Source organism: Microtus pennsylvanicus, chromosome 1, assembly GCF_037038515.1.
Source record: "Microtus pennsylvanicus isolate mMicPen1 chromosome 1, mMicPen1.hap1, whole genome shotgun sequence".
Lineage (NCBI taxonomy): Eukaryota > Metazoa > Chordata > Mammalia > Rodentia > Cricetidae > Microtus > Microtus pennsylvanicus.
Genome location: NC_134579.1, coordinates 80,218,978 through 80,242,030, shown reverse-complemented (window position 1 = coordinate 80,242,030; position 23,053 = coordinate 80,218,978). Strand labels below are relative to the sequence as shown.

Sequence of the window (23,053 nt, the reverse complement as noted above, 5' to 3'; positions counted from 1 at the left end):
CCTTAACAGTGATGACCTTCAGCCTATGATGCTGCTGAGACATGCTGAAGCCTGTAAGTGGAGAAGTATTGGGGTGGAGAAATGGTTCAGTATTAACAGCATGGGATGCTCTTGCAGAGGTCATGAATTTGATTCCCAGACTCACATTGCATGGGTCAAAATTGCCTGTTAACTCCAGCTACAGGGAATCCAACAGCCTCTTTTGGCATCCATAGGCACCTGCACTTGACATGCAGATAAGATAATCCCTTCCTTCACATTCATATAAATAGTAAAAAAAATAAAAACAAAATGTTTTTTAAAAGGTGAGAAAGTTAGTGATTGGAGGCTTGCCATTGGAAGGTGTGTTGAGACAATGGACTCATCCTACCTCTAATGTTGCTGTCATGAGGTGAATGTCTTCTACTGTCACAAAGCACACCATAGTGCCTTATCAGTCAAAAGTAATAGCTAAACAAATCCCAGAAACCACCAAATTCAACCTAAAGATCTGTCAGTAATGACAACCCCCAACAGATGCTGTACATATTTTCATATGAAATGTGTGAGCATTTAGGTGCATATTGGTAAATGAACATGATCTCATTACATATGGTATATAAAAATTCTCTTCCTTAAATTAGAAGTATAGAGTTTAAAAAGCACATACATGGTTCAAGGGATTGTTGGGTATGATAATGGATTAAAAGCTGCCTCTGTGAGAGTCAGTGAAAGACAAGAGTTACAAGAGTCACAGTTAAAACCAAATAGACTCTACTTTTAGCAGAGAAAGAATTAAAGGAAAATAAAATAAGCCTACATGACGCTTTTGTTTCCAAAGGAACAGTCAAGCTAGTGCTGCTTCACCATCTTGCTCGCACCAGGTCAAGGACAAAAGTAGCCGTCAATGAGGGGCAGTTGGTCATGGACACTAGAAAACAGCAGCTGGAACATGTCAACCCCATTTGCTAGCCATGAGTGGATTGATGGGTGGAGAAAAACTGGGTGAGCAGATGGGAGCTGAAATGAGGTAGAGGAACTTGGAGCTGAGATTCCTGCCTGGCATCCTGGAAACCGTTGCCCGAGCAGAAATCACCCCTACCGCTGCTTTGGTGAACCGCTATGAAATATTTCCTCGACTATCATTTGTGGCCCTAAACCATGCACTGTGCTTCTTATTCCTACTTTGCTCTCCATTTCCATTTCTCCAATTCCTTCCTCAATTTACTATTGAAGGAATGATGGACACCCTTAGCTCTAAAATCTGCGAAGTATATCTTCTCCAATCAGTACTCTAATGATGCTGTCTCTGAACCATGTTAGGAAAAAAAGAAAATACAAAAGTGTCTTCTACTTCAAGTTAACATGAATATTTCTGTCAAATCTCTGTATTTGTTATTGTAATTGAATTTCCTCATAAAGATGTTAGGACATCCCATGCTCAAGGATTGATAGAAGTAATATTGTGGAAATGACCATTCTACCAAAAACTATTTACAGAATCAATGCAATACCAATTTAAAATTCCTATTTCATTCTTCACAGAAATAGTAGTATCCTTAATTTTATATGGGTCCTAAAAAACAACATATACTATTTCATATATTTATATTTTTAATATCCAGTAATATTTTTTAAATTTATATAGAAAACTTAAAAATATCAGTACATAAAAAATCACAAAACTGCAAGGCAAAAGAAAAGATTAAAATATATATAGTTTAGTATAATACATTAAAAGACGTATTCACAGAAAATATTCTGATCATGTATCTTTCTTCCTTCAATTCCTCTTAGATCTCCCTAACTCACCCTTTGTTCAACTCTATGCCCTTTCTTTCTCTATGTTTACAAAACAAGGAAACAAAACTGAAAACAGAAAACCCCAATGAAACAAACACACATAAAGCAAAAGACCAATAAAATAGAAAGTTTTCAAACAAAGAAATATGACATAAAAGTTCTACAAAAATAACATTGAGATTCTTGGGAATGGACTCTTCCCTGAAATGAGACTTTATTAGAAGAAATTACTCTTTTCTTTATAAGAAGGTCCATTGTAAATAGATTTTGGTTAGGAGGTCCTTATCAAGATTTGTTTTACTATGTGTAGTTAATTGTATTATAATTATACCCAACTCACCTCTGTAATTCCTGTGGCCCATTCTATCATGTCCTCAGATAAAGATAATTGTTGACCAAGTGGACCATATGGGGAAAACTGTCCAACTTTTACTTTAAGTCCTAGACCTTCTGGAAAGTTCCAATAGTTGAGAATGTCATACTCTGCATTCAGTTTCATTTTCTCATTCAAATTCACTTGTTCTCCAGCATGATTAGTAAACTGCTTGTCTTTTAGAAAAGGGTGCAGCTAAAAAAGATGTATTATTTTATGAAGCTGGTACCAGAGTGAAGACAAATAACTGAAGTGTTTGGGAAAGTTTTGTATAGTTTAAATTCTTGATGCATAAAGTAAATTTAACATAGGTATCAAGAATGTAGGGCAAATGGCAGCCTATGGATAGCTAATATATTATGATATTTTTGAAAATAACAATCTTGTTAATAGATAGTAGCTCTCAATAACAAGCACCAAGATAAAAAGTAAATGAAAGAAAACCTGGCAATTGTCAGTTTGTCTAACAAAATTTAGTTGTAGTAGGAGGCCACTTGTTCATTTCCTGGCCACCCAGACTCCCTAAATAACCACACTGAAACTGTATTAATTAAATCAAGGCTTGGTCTATTAAATCTAGCTTCCTATTGGCTAGCTTTTATATCCTTTTAAAAATTTCTGTTTTTAGTTTTATTAAATATAAAACTTTGGAAAAGAAAATCAAATTCAAGCTGGATGTATAAGTTTAATTCAATACAATGAACAGTAGTATCTCTGAACAAGTTGGGGCCTAACTCTCTGAGTTTAGTTGTTCTTTTTGTCATTAAATAAATAATGACCTCTCCAGGGATAATAACAAACATCAAAGCAAACAAAACAAGAACAACAAATAAACAAAAACACAAAAGCATCTTGAGAACACATAACTTAATAAATCCCTGAAGAAAAACTATGAGATATAAAATATAAATGAATATCATTTGGTGTGTATTTCTAAGAAAAAATAAACTCCTTGAGATGAAAATAGAATAGAAACAGAAACCACCTAAAATTGAAGTTTTTATTATTCATCATCCATCATATTTAGTAAGTAAAGGTATTAGGCAGGATTTTAAGAAATCATCACCCTTGGCTTTGGGGGAAAATAAATGAAAAAAAGCTAAATCACCACTGAATTATAACGCAGGGTATATATACTTGGAGAAAATAAAAACATATTTGAATTCTCTCTTTGTGGTAGGTGTTTTTGTGATTTTTGAAATTTTATTCTACTCTCATACATTACATCCCTACCACAGTTTGCCCTGCCTTCAATTCTCCCAATTCCTTCCCCTTACCTCCCTTTTCTGCCAGATATCCTCCTCCTCCATTTCCCTTCAAACAAACAAGTAGCTGACCTCCCTGTGATATCCACTGAATATGACCTAACAAATTACAGTAAGACTAGGAAGAAAACCTCATATCAGGGCTGGAGGAGATAGTCCAGTAGGAGGAAAAGGGTCCCAAGAGCAGGCAAATGAGTCAGAGACACCCCTAACTTTCACTGTTAGGAATTTCACAAGAGCACAAAGCTAATAACCATAACAAATATGCAAAGGATCTACCTCAGATTCATGAATGCTCCATGGTTGCCACTTCAGACTCTGCGAGCCCCCATAAGCCCTTCTTGGTTTATTTTATAAGCCATGTTCTCATGATTTTTTCCCACCTCTCTGGCTCATACAATCTTTCCTCCCTGTCTTCCTCAGGGTTTGGCTGTGGATCAAAGCCTATGCTCCCATCAGTTGCTAGATGAAGAAAGCCTCTCTGATGACAACTGTATAATTCATCAATATATGAATATAGCAGAATATGATTAGGAACACAGATTGCTCCAATCATAAGAGGTCAGTCAACAGCCATGCAGCTGGTGACCCCACTCTCTAGGACCTCAACAGTGGAACAAATACCTGGGCCCTCCACCAACTCCCCAGACTTTTCTAGCCAGCCAGCATGGAGTTTCTTGTAGGTAGGCACCCCTAAAACTGAAACCCAGCCAGCGGCCCCTACAAACTACTAACCCTACCCTGCCCCCAACCCCCCTAATCCTCCTGCAACCGCAGTGGAACTCTGAAACACAGCTTACTCCAATACTGAGGGGACTTGAGAGGTTAGTGAACAGCCACATGGTGGGACGACCCACTCCCTAGGACCTCCACAGTGGGACAAATCTCCAGGCCCCTTCCCCAACTCCCAGCCTTTCCAAGCCAGCCAGCAGGTAGTTTCCTGTAGTAAACTCCCTGAAAACCCAACCCCATCCACTAGACCCACCAAGCTACTAGAGACACCCTGCCTATGAGCTCAGAGTTTGCTTCAATACTAAGAGGACCAAGAGCTTGCTACAACACTGAGAGAACCAAGAGAGAGCACCAAGAGAGTAAAACAGGAGAGAAGACCACAAGAACAGACTTATAGAGACCTCAGAGCTTCTTTGAGATGACATTGACAAAAGAAAACAGACTAAGAAAAACTCCCAAATGCTCAGACAACCACTGCAAGGATCCAATCAAGATGCAAAGACACTCCTTACATCAACTGAAGGAAGAGATGGATAGGTGCCAATGCAAGAATTCCTCCAACAACCTAAAAAGCAACATGGCAACATCACAACACAGTAGTGACACAACAGGAAGACTTAATCATCCAAACCCAGAATAATCAGAAGAAAATGACTTTAAATATAATTTTTTAAAATGATGGAGACCTTTAAAGAGGAATAAAGAACTCCTTAAAGAAATGTAAGAAAAGACAAACAAAAATTGAAATAAATTAATAAATCCCTCAAAGAAACCCCCCCCCCCAAAAACAATCAAACAAGTAAAGCAAACAGTTCAAGACTTGAAGACAAAAATAGAGATAATAAAGAACACACAAACTGAGGGAATTCTGGATATCAAAAATCTGGGTAAACAAACAGGAGCTACAGAGACAAGTATAACCAACAGAATACAAGAGATAGAAGAAAAATTTCAGGTGCTGAAGATATATAAAGAAAACAGACTCATTGGTCAAAGAAATTGTTAAATACAACAAATTTGTAACACAAAACATCCAGGAAATCTGGGACACCATGAAAAGACCTAACCTAAGAATAACAGGGGTAGAAGAAAGAGAAGAAATCCAGCTCAAAGGTACAGAAAATATATTGAACAAAACCATAGAAAAAAACTTACCCAACTAAAGAATGGCATCCTTATGAATGTACAAGAAGCTTACAGAATGCCAAATAGACTGGATTAAAAAAAATAGTCCCTTCACCATATAATAATCAAAACACAAAAATACAGTATAAAGAAAAATTAAGAGCTGCAAGGGAAAAGGTCAAGTAACAAGGTAAACCTATCAGAATTATACTTCATTTCTCGATAGAAATCATGAAAGCCAGGAAGTCCTGGATAGAAGTGCTACAGACACAAAGAGACCATGGATGTAAGCCCAGACTGCTATACCCAGAAAATCTTTCAGTCACCATTGATGGAAAAAACAAGATATTCCATAAGAAAAACAGATTTAAACAATATGTATCCACAAACCCAGCCCTACAGAAAGTACTAAAAGGAGAACCCCAACCCAGGAAAGATAACTGCACTCACAAAAACACAGGCAACTGATAACCTCCTCCCAGCATAACTGAAAGAATGGATACACACAAACACTACTACCTAAAAAATAAACAAAATTAACAACTGCTGGTCATTAATATCACTTAATATCAATGGACTCAATTCACATATTTTTTTAAAAAAAACATAGCCTAAGAGAATGGATACAAAAACAGGATCCAACCTTCTGCTATATACAAGAAATACATCTCAGGCTCAAAGACAGATATTACTTCAGAATAAAGGGGTGGGAAAAGGTTTTCCAATCAAATAGAACTAAGAAGTAAGTGGGTGTAGCTATCCAAATATCTAACAAAATAGTTATCAAACTAAAGTCAATCAGAAGATAAGGAAAAGGACACTTTATATACATATTAGGAAAAATTGTCTTTTATATCTTAATTTAACACATTTCCATTATTTTATATATTTTTTATTTTTCACTTTTTTATTATTAAAAATTTCTGCTTCCTCCCCGCCTCTGCCTCCCATTTCTCTCCCCCTCCCCCGCTCTTTTCCCCCTCCCTCTCCAGCCCGAAGAGCAGTCAGGGTTCCCTGCCTTGTGGGAAGTCTAAGGTCCTCCCCCCTACACCCAAGTCTAGGAAGGTAAGCACCCAAACAGCCTAGGCTCCCACAAAGCCAGTACATGCAGTAGGATCAAAACCCAGTGCCATAGTTCTTGGCTTCTCAGCAGCCCTCATTGTCTGCCATGTTCAGAGAGTCCGGTTTTATCCCATGCTTTTTAAGACCCAGTCCAGCTGGCCAAAAACTGGGAATGGGGGGTGGGGTGGGATGGGGGAAAGGGGAGATGGGGAGAGAAAAGTGAGAAGGGGAGGATGGGAAGAACTTGGGGGAATGGGATGGTTGCGATAAAGGAAGGGTAGATATGGGAGCAGGGAAGTATATATCTTAATTAAGGGAGCCAATTTTAGAGTTGGCAAGAGACTTGACCCTAGAGGGGTTCCCAGGTGTCCAGGGAGATGTCCCCAGCTAGTTCCTAGGGCAGTTGAGAAGAGGAAGCCTGAAGTGGCCCTACCCTATAGTCATACTGACGAATATCTTGCATATCATCATAGAATCTTCATCTGCCGATCGAAGGAGATAGAGAGAGAGACCCACATTGGAGCACCGGACTGTGCTTCCATGGTCCAAATGAGGAGCAGAAGGAGGGAGAACACGAGCAAGGAAGTCAGGACCTGAGGGGTGCACCCACACACTGAGACATTTGGGCTGATCTCTTGGGAACTCACCATTATTTTGTATTTTAATCACGAGACTCATGGCCTATGGGCAAGGTCCCAGCATGTCTGTTTCCAGGGTTGGCTCCATAGCTTCTCCTCACTCCACCTCCTCTCTCCCAGCATTCAGTTTAGAAACACAGAAAACAATCCAAAGAATCAATGAAACAAAAAGCTGTTTCTTGGAGAAAATCAACAAGATTGACAAACCCCTATCCAAACTACTCAAAAGGCAGAGAGAGATCCTGCAAATTAACAAGATTAGAAATGAAAAAGGGGAACTAAGCACAGACACAGAAGAATTCGAAGAATCATTAGATCTTACTACAAAAGCCTGTATGCCACAAAATTGAAAAATGTGAAAGAAACTGACATTTTTTTAGATAAGTACCATATACCAAAATTAAATCAAGACCAGGTGAACAATTTAAATAGACCTGTAGGTCGTGAGGAATTAGAAGCTGTTATCAAAAACCTCCCTACCAAAGAAAGCCCAGAACCAGATGGTTTCAATGTTGAATTCTACCAGAACTTCCAAGAAGAACTAATACCTATACTCCTTAATGTGTTTCATATAATAGAAACAGAAGAGTCACTGCCAAACTCCTTTTATGAAGCTACAGTTACCCTGATACCAAAACCATGCAAAGACTCAACCAAGAAAGAGAATTACATACCAATCTCACTCATGAACAGCGATGCAAAAATTCTCAATAAAATACTGGCAAACCGAATCCAAGAACACATCAAAAATATTATACATTATGATCAAGTAGGCTTCATCCTAGAGAGGAAGGGCTGGTTCAACATATGAAAATCTATCAATGTAATCCATCATATAAATAAACTGAAAGAAAAAAACCATATGATCATTTCATTAGATGCTGAAAAAGCATTTGACAAAATTCAACACCCTGTATGATAAAGGTCTCGAAGACTTAGGGATACAAGGTTCATTCCTAAATATAATAAAAGCAATATACAGCAAGTCAACAGCTAACATCAAATTAAATGGAGAGAAACTCAAAGCCATTCCACTAAAATCAGAAACAAGACAAGGCTGTCCACTCTCTCCATACCTCTTTAATATAGTGCTTGAAGTTCTAGCAATAGCAATAAGACAACATAAGGAGATCATGGGGATTCAAATTGGAAAGAAGTCAAACTTTCATTATTTGCAGATGATATGATAGAGTACATAAATGACCCCAAAAACTCTACCAAAGAACTCCTACAGCTTATAAACATCTTTAGTAATGTGGCAGAATACAAGATCAACTCCAAAAAAATCAGTCCCCTCCTATACACAAAGAACAATGGAGCAGACAGGGAAATCAGAGAAGCATCACCTTTCACAATAGCCACAAATAGCATAAAGTATCTTGGGGTAACTTTAACCAAGGAAGTGAAAGATCTATTTCACAAGAACTTTATGTCTTTGAAGAAAGAAATTGAAGAGGATACCAGAAAATGGAAGGATCTCCCATGCTCTTGGATTGGGAGGATTAACATAGTAAAAATGGCAATTCTACCAAAAGCAATCTATAGATTCAATGCAATCCCTATCAAAATCTCAACAAAATTCTTCACAGACCTTGAGAGAACAATAATCAACTTTATATGGAAAAACAAAAAACCCAGGATAGCCAAAACAATCATACAATAAAAGAATTTCCAGAGGCATTACCATCCCCAACTTCAAACTCTATTACAGAGCTATAGTAATGAAAACAGCTTGGTACTGGCACAAAAACAAAGATGTTGACCAAAGGAAACGAATCAAAGACCTGGATATTAATCCACAACTTTTCACTTTACCCTCAGGGAGACTCTTTTGACAAGGGCAAAAAGCAGCCACATTCTTCACCGAAATATTGAGTGTGGTAACCCAGACCCAGAAAGACAAATATAATATGTTCTCACTCATAAGTGGCTTTTAGACATAAAGCAAAGAAAATCCAATATACAATTCACAAGCCCAGAGAAACTAGACAGCAAACAGGACCCTAAGAGAGACATACGTGGATCTAATCTACGTGGGGGAGTTGAAAAGGACAAGATCTTCTAAGTAACTGGGAGTATGTGAATAATATGAGAAAGTGAAAGGGGACAGGGGAGAGGAGTGGAGAAAATATATAGCTCAATAAAAATAAAAAATAAATGTGTTAATTTAAATGTAAGAGCTGGTTGTAAGAAGTCTGACCTATAGGCCAAAAAGTTTATAAATAATACAAGCCTTTGAGTGATTACTTAAAAGTGGCTGCAGGATGGAACGAGACATAAAAACTTCTATTTATAGAGCACCTTACCCTGGGACAGCCACGCCCTTCCCTTCTTCTGTGGACTTTATGGTATGTTGTGAAGTAACGTGCCTGGGAACTCTACTACCCTCATTCATCTCCACTGTCCAGTCTGTCTGCACAGGCTTTGCTGCATCTTGTGGTAGTCCTGTGAAGTATCCCTTCTTTAGTCAACTCAGTCATTTCCCTTTTTTAAAGCTTCTTCTCCATGGATGGGACGCCACATACTTAAGATTAATACTCTCAGAAGGTTCCTTCCTCCAGCTTTTCTCTGCAGATTCCATTCTCCACATTTTGTGATTCCTTCCATGTGCCTAGGCACTCCACCCTCCACACTCAGCTCTGGCCTCTCAGCAAATGTCCACAGCCTCAACTGAATCCCATGGGACTCGCAAGATTACACATATTCTGTATTTTTATATAGAAATCTTTGATCTGGCAACATAAAATACTGATGTGGATTTAGAACACATTTTCTTCCTTCCTTTTAATTATTTCTGTATAAATCTTGACTTACCCCCCCCCCTTTGTCAGTGTTTCTAGTAGTTTATTTTGTATTCTTAGAGATTCTAAGATTAGTAGTGTGGCCTCCTAATGAAGACATTTAGAAAAATCACATTGCTTATGTTATAAGCATTCCAATGGGAAACACATTACCTGCAGGCTGAAAACATCAATTCTTCTGCCTTTCTTAATGGTTTTACTTCTACTTGATGAAGAAGCATCTCATGAAGGCTGTGGGCCACAGCATACACAGCATTGTATGTATTGTAAGCATACTCGGTTATCACCTTATCAAAATGGTTGTTAGGTGAGTCATGCAAGGAAACATTAGGCACACAGTTCTCAACTGTAGTACAGTCATCAGCAAATGAGCAGTTAAAAAAGTAGAACCAGAACCATTGAAGGTAAAAATCTTCTGGGTATTTGGAAGGGTGAAGTGTTTGGGTAAAATTTTTGAAACCAGAGAGTTCTTTGTGGTGATGTGAGAAAATGAGGCTCCCATGCAATGACTGCAAAATGAAATGCTTTGAATGGCTGATATCATTCCATTCTGAGTTCATGATCCAAACTTTCCCTGTAACTAAAGTCTTCTTTAAATAAGACAGGAAGCCTCTCAGAAAGTCACTGTCCCCATAGGTGATGATCACATTTGCTGATGATTTCAGAACCCGTGTAGGATTCAATTGTTTCTGTGCCAAAAACGATACTTTACTGACTGGGATCATCTCCACAATATCTCTACATATTCTGTTTCTGTCCATTTCTGCCCTCAGGTCTGAGATTATCTGAACACCTTTTTGTCCTTCAGATACAATCAACCCCACCCAATTCCACTGGAAATAATTCAACAATAAGACAATGCCACTGGCCAGAGATGTGTCCTTGGAGGCCATTTGATAGAGATTGGGAAACTGATCATGATTATTCAGGTTAGGATCAAAAGACCCAATGGTCAGCTAAAATGAAAAGAAGTAGAAGCAGAATTAAGAGGAGGAACTATAAAGCATGGGTCAAATCATGACAGACTTGTAGAATCAGCTAGAGTGATGAAGAGAATTTGCTCATCACATCTATATACATGTACACATGAGGTAAAAGGCTAATATTGGAACTACCTTGTCAATCTTCACTTTACTCTTTTTTTCTTTTGAGCATAGGTCTCTAAGTGAACATGCAGCTCACTGCTTTGGCTAGCCTGACTTTCTTATGAGGGACTCTCTGCTTTACCAGAACTGAGGTTAAAGATATGTCTTGTCATGGCCAGATTTCATGTGCTAGAGATTCACACTCAGGTTCTCATGGTTGTGAATCAAATACTTTACTCCCAAAGTCACCTCTCTATATTATAATACCATTAAAATACTGGTATCCTACTTTCTGGGAGCTTTCTAGAAAATTCCTCATCACTCACAGTCCCAGGTAATCACTGTCTGCTCCTGCCTATCCCTTTTCTCTGTCCTAGACCATGGAAATATGGATATGTCGCCAAGTCACTGAACACTCACTCTTTGGGATTAAAAACTTTGTCAGATGTATAATCATAATTTTCTTTCATGCTCATTTTTCACCTTGGGATGATCCTGAACTTGTGTTTTTCATCTCTCTACTCCACTCGTTCTCACCTGTGGATATTTGTAGAGTCCCAGCAGTGTTCCTATCTGGGCAGATATTATCCAGGATACTCCTGAGAATACAGCAACAGACTTCATTTCTTTCCTGCAGTTGTAATTACTTATATATTTCTTCCCTGATAGCCACGTAATGCATCTATCCAATGTCGACCATTCACTATACAGGACATTATAGATATCATACCCCAGAGACACATTGGGTAAAGATGAGGGTTCATGTTGATCTCCTCAATGGCAAAAACCATTGCCAGGACAATTTGGTAGTTATTTATATTTAACCTGAACAGAAGACACAAGAATATTTAGGGGTGCTGTCTTTTGAATGTCAAATATCTCCCACATATTCACATCTGAACATTCTGCCTTCAGTTGATGACATTGATGAAGGCTGTGGAACTTTAAAAAGTTTGAGCATTACTGGAAGAAGTCTTTCACTGGAGACGGGCCTTTGGACTTTATACTTTTGCTTCAGTTCCTGTCCAGTCTCTTGCTTTTTGAGTGAAAATACAATGCAACTAGTGAAATTCCAGCTCCTGTCATTGTGATTTCTCTTCCTGTTGTCATGCCTAAGCTAACACGACAGATAGTATCTCCTGGAAGTATAAGCCAAAATAAATCATTCCCCTTAGCTAGCTTTTTTATGGTATTTTATCACAGTAATGGAAAAAATATTAGTAAGGGGAAATATTCAAGCCATGACTATTACTTTTGCATGCAAAAATTACTTTTAGAGATTAGATGTTTGCATCTTTATAACATCAGCATTTTAAAATTTATATCTATTTGGACTGAAATATTAATAATGCATTTTTAGGTAAGTAATGTTATCTGGTCATGAAAGTGGAGTCTCATAAATGACATTAGCATTTTTCTGAAGGCCCAGAGGCAATATTGAGTCATTGACTATGTCAGAGAAGAAGGTGGAAGCATGTTCTTAAGGAAAAAATTCAGAATAAATTTCAGACTTCAATGCAGAGTAGCTAGGTTTCTGCAAATACCAGTCCCTGTATTTGGAGTCTGTGAAGCACATTTTCATGGCTGCCTTATATATCAACATTTTATTTTTTTAAAAAATGTCAGTATAGGCAAAATATAAACAGTGTGCCAGAGTATGGGGTATGTGCATGGAAAGTCTTAAGCAGGGAATACTGTAGAAGTATGGTGAAAAGTAGGGGGATTAAAGGGATATGTAATCCAAAAGAAGAGGACATGAAAGCATAGGAATCTTTACAGTCTAACCTGAAAAACTAAGTAGAGGCCTGGTAGAACACATGTGGGCTTCTTCCTTTTTTCATCTGTTCCTCCCTTTCCTCCTCCCACCTTTCCTTCCTTCCTTCAATCCTTCCTTCCTTCCTTCCTCCCTCCCTCCCTCCCTCCCTCCCTCCCTCCCTCCTCTCTCTCTCTCTCTCTTTCTCTCTCTCTCTTTCTCTCTCTCTCCATCTCTCCCTCCCTCTATCCTTCCCTCCCTCCCTCCCTCCCTCCCTCCCTCCCTCCCTCCTCTCTCTCTCTCTCTCTCTCTCTCTCCATCTCTCCCTCCCTCTTTCCTTCCCTCCCTCCCTCTCCCTCTCTTTTTCTAATTAATTTAACCTACACTGAAAGACTAGAACTAAATATGAACATTTACACATACAAAAATTTTCTGTCCAATGCTTTGATGTTGGGTAAAGTCTGAAGCACAATGGCAGATTTTACCGTTTGTGCCTTTTCAGTCTCATCTGGTGTAGCTATGATGATTTCCAATTTGAATAAACACAAATTGTCATCTGACATTCTGATTATGACAGATGAAGCCCTACTGAAAGTTTTGTCACATTTATTATAGTCAAATGAATTCTCTTGAGTATTTATTGATATTGAAGAAATATTTGTTACAGCTAAATAATTCTGGGACAATTTAAGTCATTTTAGAGTAGATTCAATAATCTACCCTTTCAGCCTACCATATCTGTATCTCCCTTTTTTCCAAAACAAGAACCCTGAATCTAATATCCTTTGTTTAGCTTTTTTCCTGACTATTATAAACCAATAATAACTTGTAACCAATCTGCCTAAACAATGACAATATTCATAATTCAATGGAAGACCAAAATCCATCCACCCTACATTTTGGAGGTGTTGTGTTCTTAAATTTACTTCCTACTGTCTGGGAGTGATGGGATCTTTAGTGGATCCTGAAAGGAAAAATTTGGGTTAATTATCAAGTCCTGGGAGAGGTCGCTGTATCACTTGTTATCCAATCTCTGTGTAATGGAAAGTGCAGGGCTTTTCTCCAGTCTTAGCTAAAGTAGTCTGTGAGGCTAGATCATCTCTACTAACTACCTTGACATTGTTCTGAGCAGTTTTTAGTCCAAAGTCAATCTTTAGGTGGTGTTTTTCAGCTTAGTGATGCCATAATAGTCCTCGTGGAATTGTGGATATGGGACCCCATCCTCCTTTTGGAGACTTCAGAGATTGCATTAAGTCAGAATATTCCTTTCCTTGGTAAGTTTTCCTAATAGTCCCTTCTACTTTGGATTTTCTTTTTGTACAAATGTCTTTAAATTCCTAAAAATAATTGTTTTTATTTTCCTGGAAAGACAAAAGAAAACCCTACCCCAACCCTAACTTTGGAGAGGTTCCCTTTTCGCAAGTTACATCTGATCAAATAAAAAAAAAAGTATGTTAGTTTTGTAGGTTAGTTTAGATTAAATGACCATGCTGTTTGATGAATTATCATCTCTTCTAATTAAGAGATCTCTCTTGTTCATTTTGAATAGTTATCAATTTCGATAGTATTCATAAATTTTCATCCCCTATAGAATAAAAAGCAAAACCAACCCCCATGTCCCGGTTTCCATTCTAAGGTCAACACATCTTTAAAATATCCTGGCTGATTTAATTCCATAGGTTTTTCTATATCCAATGTCTCTCTGCGGTTGTTCCTTTCTCATTTAGAAAATTCAAAGTTAATAAAGCATTGTGCAATCTATTTCCGGAGGTCTTTGTTACCCGTTATGGTTTATTTAACACATCCTTTAGAGTTCAACTTGATCTTTCAATAACTGCTTGCCATATCAGATTGTGTGGTATATCTGAAATGTGCTTCATATTATCATAAGCAAAACGCTGTTTAATTTTCTTAGAGATATATTCTGGAGCATTGTTCACCTTAATTTGTACAGGTATATCCATTATGGCCATAATTTCTAAAAAGTGTATGAATCCCGAATCAGCCTTCTCTAAACTCAGAGCAATTGCCCATTGAAATACTGACTAGGTATCACTGATGTAGTGTACATATTTTAATTTTCACAATTATACAAAATGGAACGCATCCATCTGCCAGATTTCATTCCTTTGAGTATCCTTTGGTTTACTTTCTACAGGTAGTGGTATTTGGTTGTATAAAAAACAAGTAGGATATTTCCCTGCCTTGTTGGCTGCTGCGGGAGGACCTTCGGCTCCTTCAGCCAATAGCCCCTGAAGTATGAGCACACTGTGCTGCGGGAGCCCCTTCCGTTCCTTCAGCCAATAGCTGCTGAAATACCAGCCCACTGGGGCATGGTCTATTTACCTTTAAAAAAGAGCAGCAAGCCTCGGCTTGCTCTCTTGGTTCCGGCGCTTGGTTCCAACTCCTGCTCCAATGACTAGGCTTCTTTCCTGATGGTGTTTTGTGAGTTTTACCCCCAAAATAAATACCCCTTTAAATCCTAACTGGTATGGGATTGTTTCGCGCATTAGTTGGCATATGATGGAAAAGTGTTTTTAAATCTTTACTATTGACATGATGTTTTTTATGAAATTCTGAGTCTTTCAGTGTATTTCCTTTCAATAATTGATCTATTTCTCAATTTCCTTTTGTTAAAGAACCTGGCAAACCTGTACGGGATTGGATGTGTGTTTTGTATTTGGGATGATTCCTAGTCCCGATTATATCTTGTAACTGAATGATTAATAAAGCCAATTCTGTATCATCTGGTATAAACTCAATGATTTCAATCCACAAAACAACTCTTTCAGCATATTGTGAATTGGTAACTATGGCGAGAGGGTCTTTAAAATCTCTTAGAATCCTGAGAATATCATATACTCCTGACTTTTGGAAAGAATCATAAGGTCTTTGAGCCACCTTATTTAAATTTTCTGATTTTTTTTGTTTTGTTTTTCAGACAGGTTTTCTCTGTAGCTTTGGAGCCTATCCTGGAACTACCTCTTGCAAACCATGTTGGCCTCAAACTCAAGGAAATCCTTCTACTTCTTCTGCCCAAGTGCTGAAATAAAAGGTGTGCACCACCACCATTGGGCTAAATTTTCTGATCTGTAACCTGCCTTCCCTGTTTTATTTGCAACAGTATAGAATGTATGGGTTCCTGATATTGGTGTTTCCCTTACAATGTGAGGAATGATCCAACTAGCTTTCTTTATAAATTGAATACTCTTGCTTTTGGGATGATTGTTGTTAATTTCTCCCTCAAAATTACTGTATGTTCTTTATCAATCCATAATTTGTCAATTTCATCATTGACAAAAGGTACTGTAATTTCTACTGTGTCTATTCCCTTAACTGACAAAGTCTCAATTTTCCTTCTAGAATAAATTCAGAGACCTTTTCCACATAAGTTATTTTTTTTACTCTGTTTAGGTGGTTAAAAAAAGATCAATTCTAAGGTAATATCTTCCCTCTGCACTCAAATTCCATTTGGGGAATTCTTTGAGGGTAACATGATCAGAATACAGTTAAGTTTTGGATTCACATGATCCACATGCATATTCTATAATTTCTTTCCCACCAAAGCCAATTCTTTCTCAGCTTCAGCTGATAATTTCCTAGGACTATTTAAGTTCTTAAACTCCCTAAGGTTTTGAACAAATTACTCAGTTCATCAGGATTCACTTCAATAGTGGGCCATAGATTAGAAGTATCTCCTAGCAATCCTTGGAGGTCATAAGAGTCTGCTGGACGATCGCTGGGTTTGGGGGCAGGATGGGGCTAGTAGTTTGTAAGGGCTCCTGGATGGGTTTGGGTTTTCGGGGAGCCTACCCACAGGAAACTCCCTGATGACTGTCTATAAAAGCCAAAGGAATAGCCTTTAATACATGGGCACAAGAGACCAATTCCTAAATATAACCCCAGTAGCACAGACACTGAGAACAACAAATAAATAAATGGGACCTCCTGAAACCGAGAAGCTCTACAAAGCAAAGAACACAATCAATAAGATAAAAAGACAGCCTGCTGAATGGGAAAAGAGCTTCACCAACCCCACATCAGACAAAGGATTGATCTCCAAAATATATAAAGAACTCAAGAAATTAGACATTAAAATTCTAAATAACCCAATTAAAAATGGGGTATTGAACTAAAGAGAGATTCCTCAACAGAAGAATATTAAATGGCCAAAAGATACTTAAGGAAATGTTCAACATCCTTAGTCATCAGGGAAATGCAAAGCAAAACAACTCTGAGACACCATCTTACATCTGTCAGAAAGGCTAAGATCAAAAACACCAATGATAGCTTATGCTGGAGAGGATGTGGAGTAAGGGGAACACTCTTCCATTGCTATTGGGAAGACAACCTTGTACAACCACGTTAGAAATCAATATGGCAGTTTCTCAGAAAATTGGGAATCAATCTACTTAAGGATCCAGCAATACCACTCTTGTGCATATACCCAAAAGATGCTCAATCATACTATAAAATCATTTGTTCAACTATGTCCATAGCAGTATTATTTGTAATAGTCAGAACCTGGAAACAACCTAGATGCCCCTCAACTGAAGAATGGATAAATAAATGTGGCACATCTACACAGAGTACTATACAGCAGTAAAAAAAACAATGTCATCGGGGCTGGAGAGATGGATCAGCAGTTAAGAGCATTGCCTGCTCTTCCAAAGGTCCTGAGTTCAATTCCCAGCAACCACATGGTGACTCACAACCATCTGTAATAAGGTCTGGTGCCCTCTTCTGGCCTGCAGGCACACACATAGACAGAATATTATATACATAATAAATAATTATTTTTAAAAAAATGATAAAACAAACAAAAAACAATGTCATCTTAAATTTTGTATGCAAATGGATGGAATTAAAAAACACTATCCTGAGTGAGGTAACCCAGACCCAAAAATAATAATATGGTATGTACTCAGTAATAAGTGGATGCTATCTATAAACAATGGACATTAAGCATATAGTTCATGATCCTAGAAACGCTAAGCTATAAGGTGAACCCAAAGAAAAACATGAAAATTGGAAATAGACAAGTTCACATGACAAAATTGGGAGCATGGGGACTGGGGGAGAAGGGAAGGTAAGAAAGGAAGAGGAGGAGAGGAGGGTTAAAGAGAACTTGAGGGAATGGGATAGTCAAGATGGAGAAAAGACATAATGAGAGCAAGGAAAGAGATATTTTGATTGAGGGAGCCATTATAGGGTTAGCAGGAACCTGGTTCTAGAGAAATTCACAGGAATCCTCAAGGCTGACTCCAGCTACGACCCTAAGCAATAAATGAGAGGGGGACGGATCTTCATTAGCCCTGTAGTCAGACTGATAAATATCTTATATATCACCATAGAATCTTCATCCAGCAAATGATGGAAACAGAGGCAGAGACCGGCATCGGAGCACTGCCAAATTCCAGGTGAAGAGTGAGAGGAATGAGAATATGAGCAAAGAGGTCAAGATCATGATGGGTACACACACTGAAGCAGTCTATCTGATGTAATTGGAGCTCACAAACTCCAGCTGCACTGGGAAGGAACAAGCATGGAACCAAACTTGTCCATCTGAATGTGGTTGACAGTTGCATGGCTGGGGCAGACTGAGGGGCCACTGGTAGTGGCGCCAGGATTTATCCCTACCGGATGTACTGGCTTTTAGGGAACCTATTCTCTTTGAATGGATACTTTGTTCAGCCTAGATATAGTAGGGAGGGCCTTGGACCTTTCCCAAAGCAATGTGCCTTACCCTCCCTGAGGATTGGAGGGGATATAGTGAGAGGAGGATGTATTGAGGGAATGGGAGGAGGGAAGAGAGGGGGAACTTGGATTGGTATTTTTTAAAAATTTAATAAATTTTGTAAAAAATCATAGTATCCCCCTTAGGTACATATAATTAATTTATTAATTATATCTAAAAATGTGAAAAGAATTACATGAATAGTAAAAATTATATGTTTTTAAATAAAATACATGACTATTTTGAATACCAAAAAAAGAATCTGCAATTGATCTCTCCTATTTTATAACTTTTATGGCCTATTATTTCATAAACCTATTTTATAGCCTAAATAACTAAAAGAATCTCCTCTTTATATTTTTTTTTCAGGAAAAACTGTAATCCCAACAAGGAAAAATATTTTTTACTTTCACCAACATTCCAAAGTATTTACATTTGAATCAGATAATAAAATGCATCTATGTAAAGTATAAATTGAGGAAATTGTTGTGTATCATTTCAAATGGTTGATGTACAAATTATAGGCACAGGTTAAGGCTATTTAACATTCCCTGTGGGAGAATCTTCCATTAATATTCTCTAACATGCTGAGAATTATTATAAGTAGACACCATTAAGCAAATTTTTCTCTGTCTTCTTCTTGTAAAGGTATAGTGAAGATTCAAACTTTTAAATCAATAATTATAAGAGGTCATCCTTTAGGCAATGAAGAAGGCAAAGGAATTCTAGACCATAGAGAGCCCATTGACTGGATTACCTTATTAACAGTTCTTAGATCTGTTACCATTCTCCATTCTCCACATTTCTTTTTAACAACAAATACAGAATTACAAGGGCTGGTTGGTTCTTCAATAGGCTGAGCATTTAGCGTCTCCTTTTCCAGCTGTTCTAAGGCCTGCAGTTTTCCTGTTGTCAAAGGTCATTGAACAACCCATACAGGTTTTTCAACCATTTTAAAGACAGGGATGCTGATGACTTTAGAAGATCAGCAGCTGTTGTCCCCTGTTCTTGTACAATATGAATCATAGGTGACTTCTCTTTACAATACCTTCTAATATTTTCTCAGAATCATAAGTTAATATATTGTTTGTTTCTAAGATTGGGGAAATGTTAATATGAGTATTTCATTGCTATAACAAATCACACCCCTACAAATTCATTGCTATGTTAGCAACATATGGTTTTGATTTTCCAATCTGTCTTTGTGGCCGTATGCATTTGACCCTTCTCATGCTCTGTTTTACCTGAGATAAAGCTCCAATCCTCAAATGCATTTACCTCTTGAAGAGGTCAATTTTGATGCCAAGATTCTGTTACATGTATTGTTACATTCACACCTGTGTCTTCCAGACCTTCAATGGTAATGTCATTTATTTGTAATTTAATTTGGTCTTTGTTCATATAAAGTTTGGAAGTTTGCCAAAATACTTGCTTTATGGTTTTTCCTGAATTATTTGTTTTCTCTTCTATAGCTAGTGTATCATCCAGAGAAGTATGGTTTCTTACAATAGGCACCAGGTTCTTTAATTCTTTGGAAAGGAATTTCCTCTATGATGACCGAAAACAACTGAACTGAGCTTGGCTTGGGGCCATGTGAGATGCCCTTCAAGGAATTTCCTGACAGCAAAAGGTTACCTTAGATGTCATTAGTACAATGCCTGCCTTTGCCACACCTTCTGCATAATCCAGAAGGGAGGGACATTCTGTTTGAATTATGCTTAGAAAATAACACCGTTTATACTAACGCCCTGTTTTCAGTCCACTTTAATGTTGCCTTGCTTGCCACAGTTGAAACACTTGACACTTAGATTTTTCTTCAAAACTCTGGAAATCACCTCTCCTATCGAAGCATCATCATGGTCATGAGATTTAATATGGATTATTTCTCAGACCCATTTCCCCAAGTGTTTTGATCTTACCTTTAAAGGCATAATTATCCTTTGCATTAAGAATTAGCATGTTCCAAAGCCAGAGATTCAATTATCATTTGTCTAGCTTCTGATTTTGGTATCATTTTCTTTACCACTGATATCAATCTTGTATGAAATTAGTGAAGGTTTCTTTTGGGTCCTGTATGACCTTAGTAAATTACTCAATCTTCTTTCTTCTGCAGTTCTGCCCCAAGCAGTCAGAGCTGCTGCATGGCATAAAGCCAGGAATTGGCCATCATATAGGAATTGCCTTTCTCTATTAGAAGCTAAAGATAAATAGTAACCCAACTGTAAACTCTCCCATATATGATTGTGACCTGCTTTCAATATATGCTGGTACAATAGTAGCATAATGCTTTTGGAAGTAACCAACCAATATCAGGTTAGACTTAAGACCCACCCCACGAGATAGAGTCCAACCAATGCTGCTTGGGTGGCCAATAACCTGAGATTAGATAGTCCAGCGACCTACATGAGAATCAAATATTACTGTTCCACTAAAAGAACAGCAATAAAATAACTCCCAGTGACATTTTATTGTACTCTTAGATGAGTGTCTTGTTTAGCCATCATCACAGAAGCTTTTATCCATAGGAAACTGAAACAGATATGGATACCATGTACCTAAAATTGGAAAATATGCAGAGAAAGTGTTCTTTTAACTTTCAGTCATAAATGAGATGTCTCCCTCAAATACATCTCCACAGGACTCAGGAAATCCTATGGAAGGGGAGGCAGGAAGATTTGAAGATCTAGAAGGCATGGAGGATACCAACAAAACAAGGGCACGTAGACACATCAGGAATGACACACATATGAATTCACATAGTCTGGCAGCATTCACAAGGCATGCACATGTCTAAGCCAGATAAGGTCTTAGCACTGGAAGGCAAAGTAAACACAAGTCCCATTCCCTAATCCAAAGGCTTTCTCCAGGTGATAACCATTACATAGGAAAAAAATCAGTTTTTTTTTTCAATGGAGTCTCATTGGGTATACAGTCCACACTTAAGGGCAGGTCTCATGTCCAGCAGAAGATGACTAACACAACATGAATCCCATAATATTTTTGGTGAATTTTTTGTTTTGTAATGCATTATCTGGGCATTTTCCACTTAAAGAACACTGTGTCCCTATCTGTCTGTCCATCCATCCATCTCTCTGTCTCTCTATCTTCACACATTGATACATACATACATATGTATGCATATATTTATCACCCATTGATACATAAATATATACATATATGTATACACACATATATTAATTTCCAATTTTGTTTATATGGGTTTTCTTTGTGGGTGAAAGTGTGTCTCTATGTCTGTAAATGTTTCTTATACTTTGTCTTTGACTCTTTTGATTCTGTTTTTTTTCTATTGGGTTTTAAAGATCTTATACTATTATTTTATAATAATATTATTGTTTTGTTTTCCAATTAAAAAGAGAATGAAAGGTATGAATTTGGATAGGTGGAACAGTGAGGGGGGACCTTGGAGGAGTAGGGGAAGGCAAAACCATAATTAGAATATATTGAATAAAAATCTATTTTCAATAACAAAACAATAACATCAAATACTAATAGATTCAATTCTCCAATTAAAACTCACAGATTGACCTGACAGATTAAAAAACAAAGTCCATCTATTTTTGATTACCAAGAGACACATCTTGTTTTTAAAGATATTTACCAGCTTAAAGTAATAGACAAAATTACTTCAAAAAAAGGGACCAAGTAAGAAACAGGCATTGCTAAACTAGTATCTGACAAAAGAGACTTCAAACTAAAACTAATCAGAAGAGATGATGAAAAACAATTCATTCTAATAAAGGGAAGAGTTAACCAGATCTTTTACTACCCAGAAAAAGAATTTCCTTATACTCATTAGAGATATTCCATGCCAAGGATGGTATTGTGATTGTAGATAATAATAGTGGGTATAATTCAGTGACAACACAGTCTGAAAGAGGGTTAGGAATGTTTTAATAATGAGAGAATTGAGTCTCAGAAAGGAGAAGCTAGAATGAAGAAAACTAGAATAATTTTGTTCTCTTTGAAGCTAAGAAACTAGTAAATAGAAATAAATTAGAAATAGTTATTGGGATATGGAGTAGAAGGAGTAATATGGAAGATGTAGGCAGCACTGATGTGTGCACACAGAGTATTTCTAGGCATTATCTATTTGAAAATAAGACAAAAATAAAGAAATGAAAAAATGAACTTACTGATGATAGAGGCTGTCACTGCTTGGATCTTCAGTGATGGAATCATATACAATAGTATGCAGTGGGAAAAATGCAGTAACCACCATATCCCCACCCTTATACACACTGACTCCTGTCTTTGTAGAACAGTGAGAACGGTCAAAGGAGTAGGCAGAGCTGTAATACTGCAGAGCCGGAAACATAAAAAGCAGAGGGAACATCATGGAGTATCTATAAAGTCAAACTGTCTAGAGTTTGAATTTTCAGAGCCAGTAGGTGTATATATATCCCATGTATCTGTGCCTGTTATGTAAATTCAAATTTTATTTGAACCACTCCCATTCCCAAAGCTCCTTCTACTCAGATTTCTAATATTCCCCTGACAGATCCTGAAAAACATTCTTCCTTGGAGGATCACATCTGGGGTCCAACATCCAGGTTTAAAAATAGCACATAATGGAAAATAAGTTTGAGGCTCATGTTCTCCAGTCCCTGGTGCCATGATATCATCCAGTTCCACTGACAACAGGGCTCCCCACTGAGAAAAAGATCTTCTGGAAAAAGATT

General features: G+C 37.5%; 1 pseudogene; it reads right to left on the bottom strand.

The window, feature by feature from the left end:
- The window catches only part of LOC142845811 (vomeronasal type-2 receptor 116-like), a 29,875-nt pseudogene extending 7,165 nt beyond the window's left edge, over positions 1-22,710 (bottom strand).
- Between the last annotated feature and the right edge of the window lie 343 nt (positions 22,711-23,053).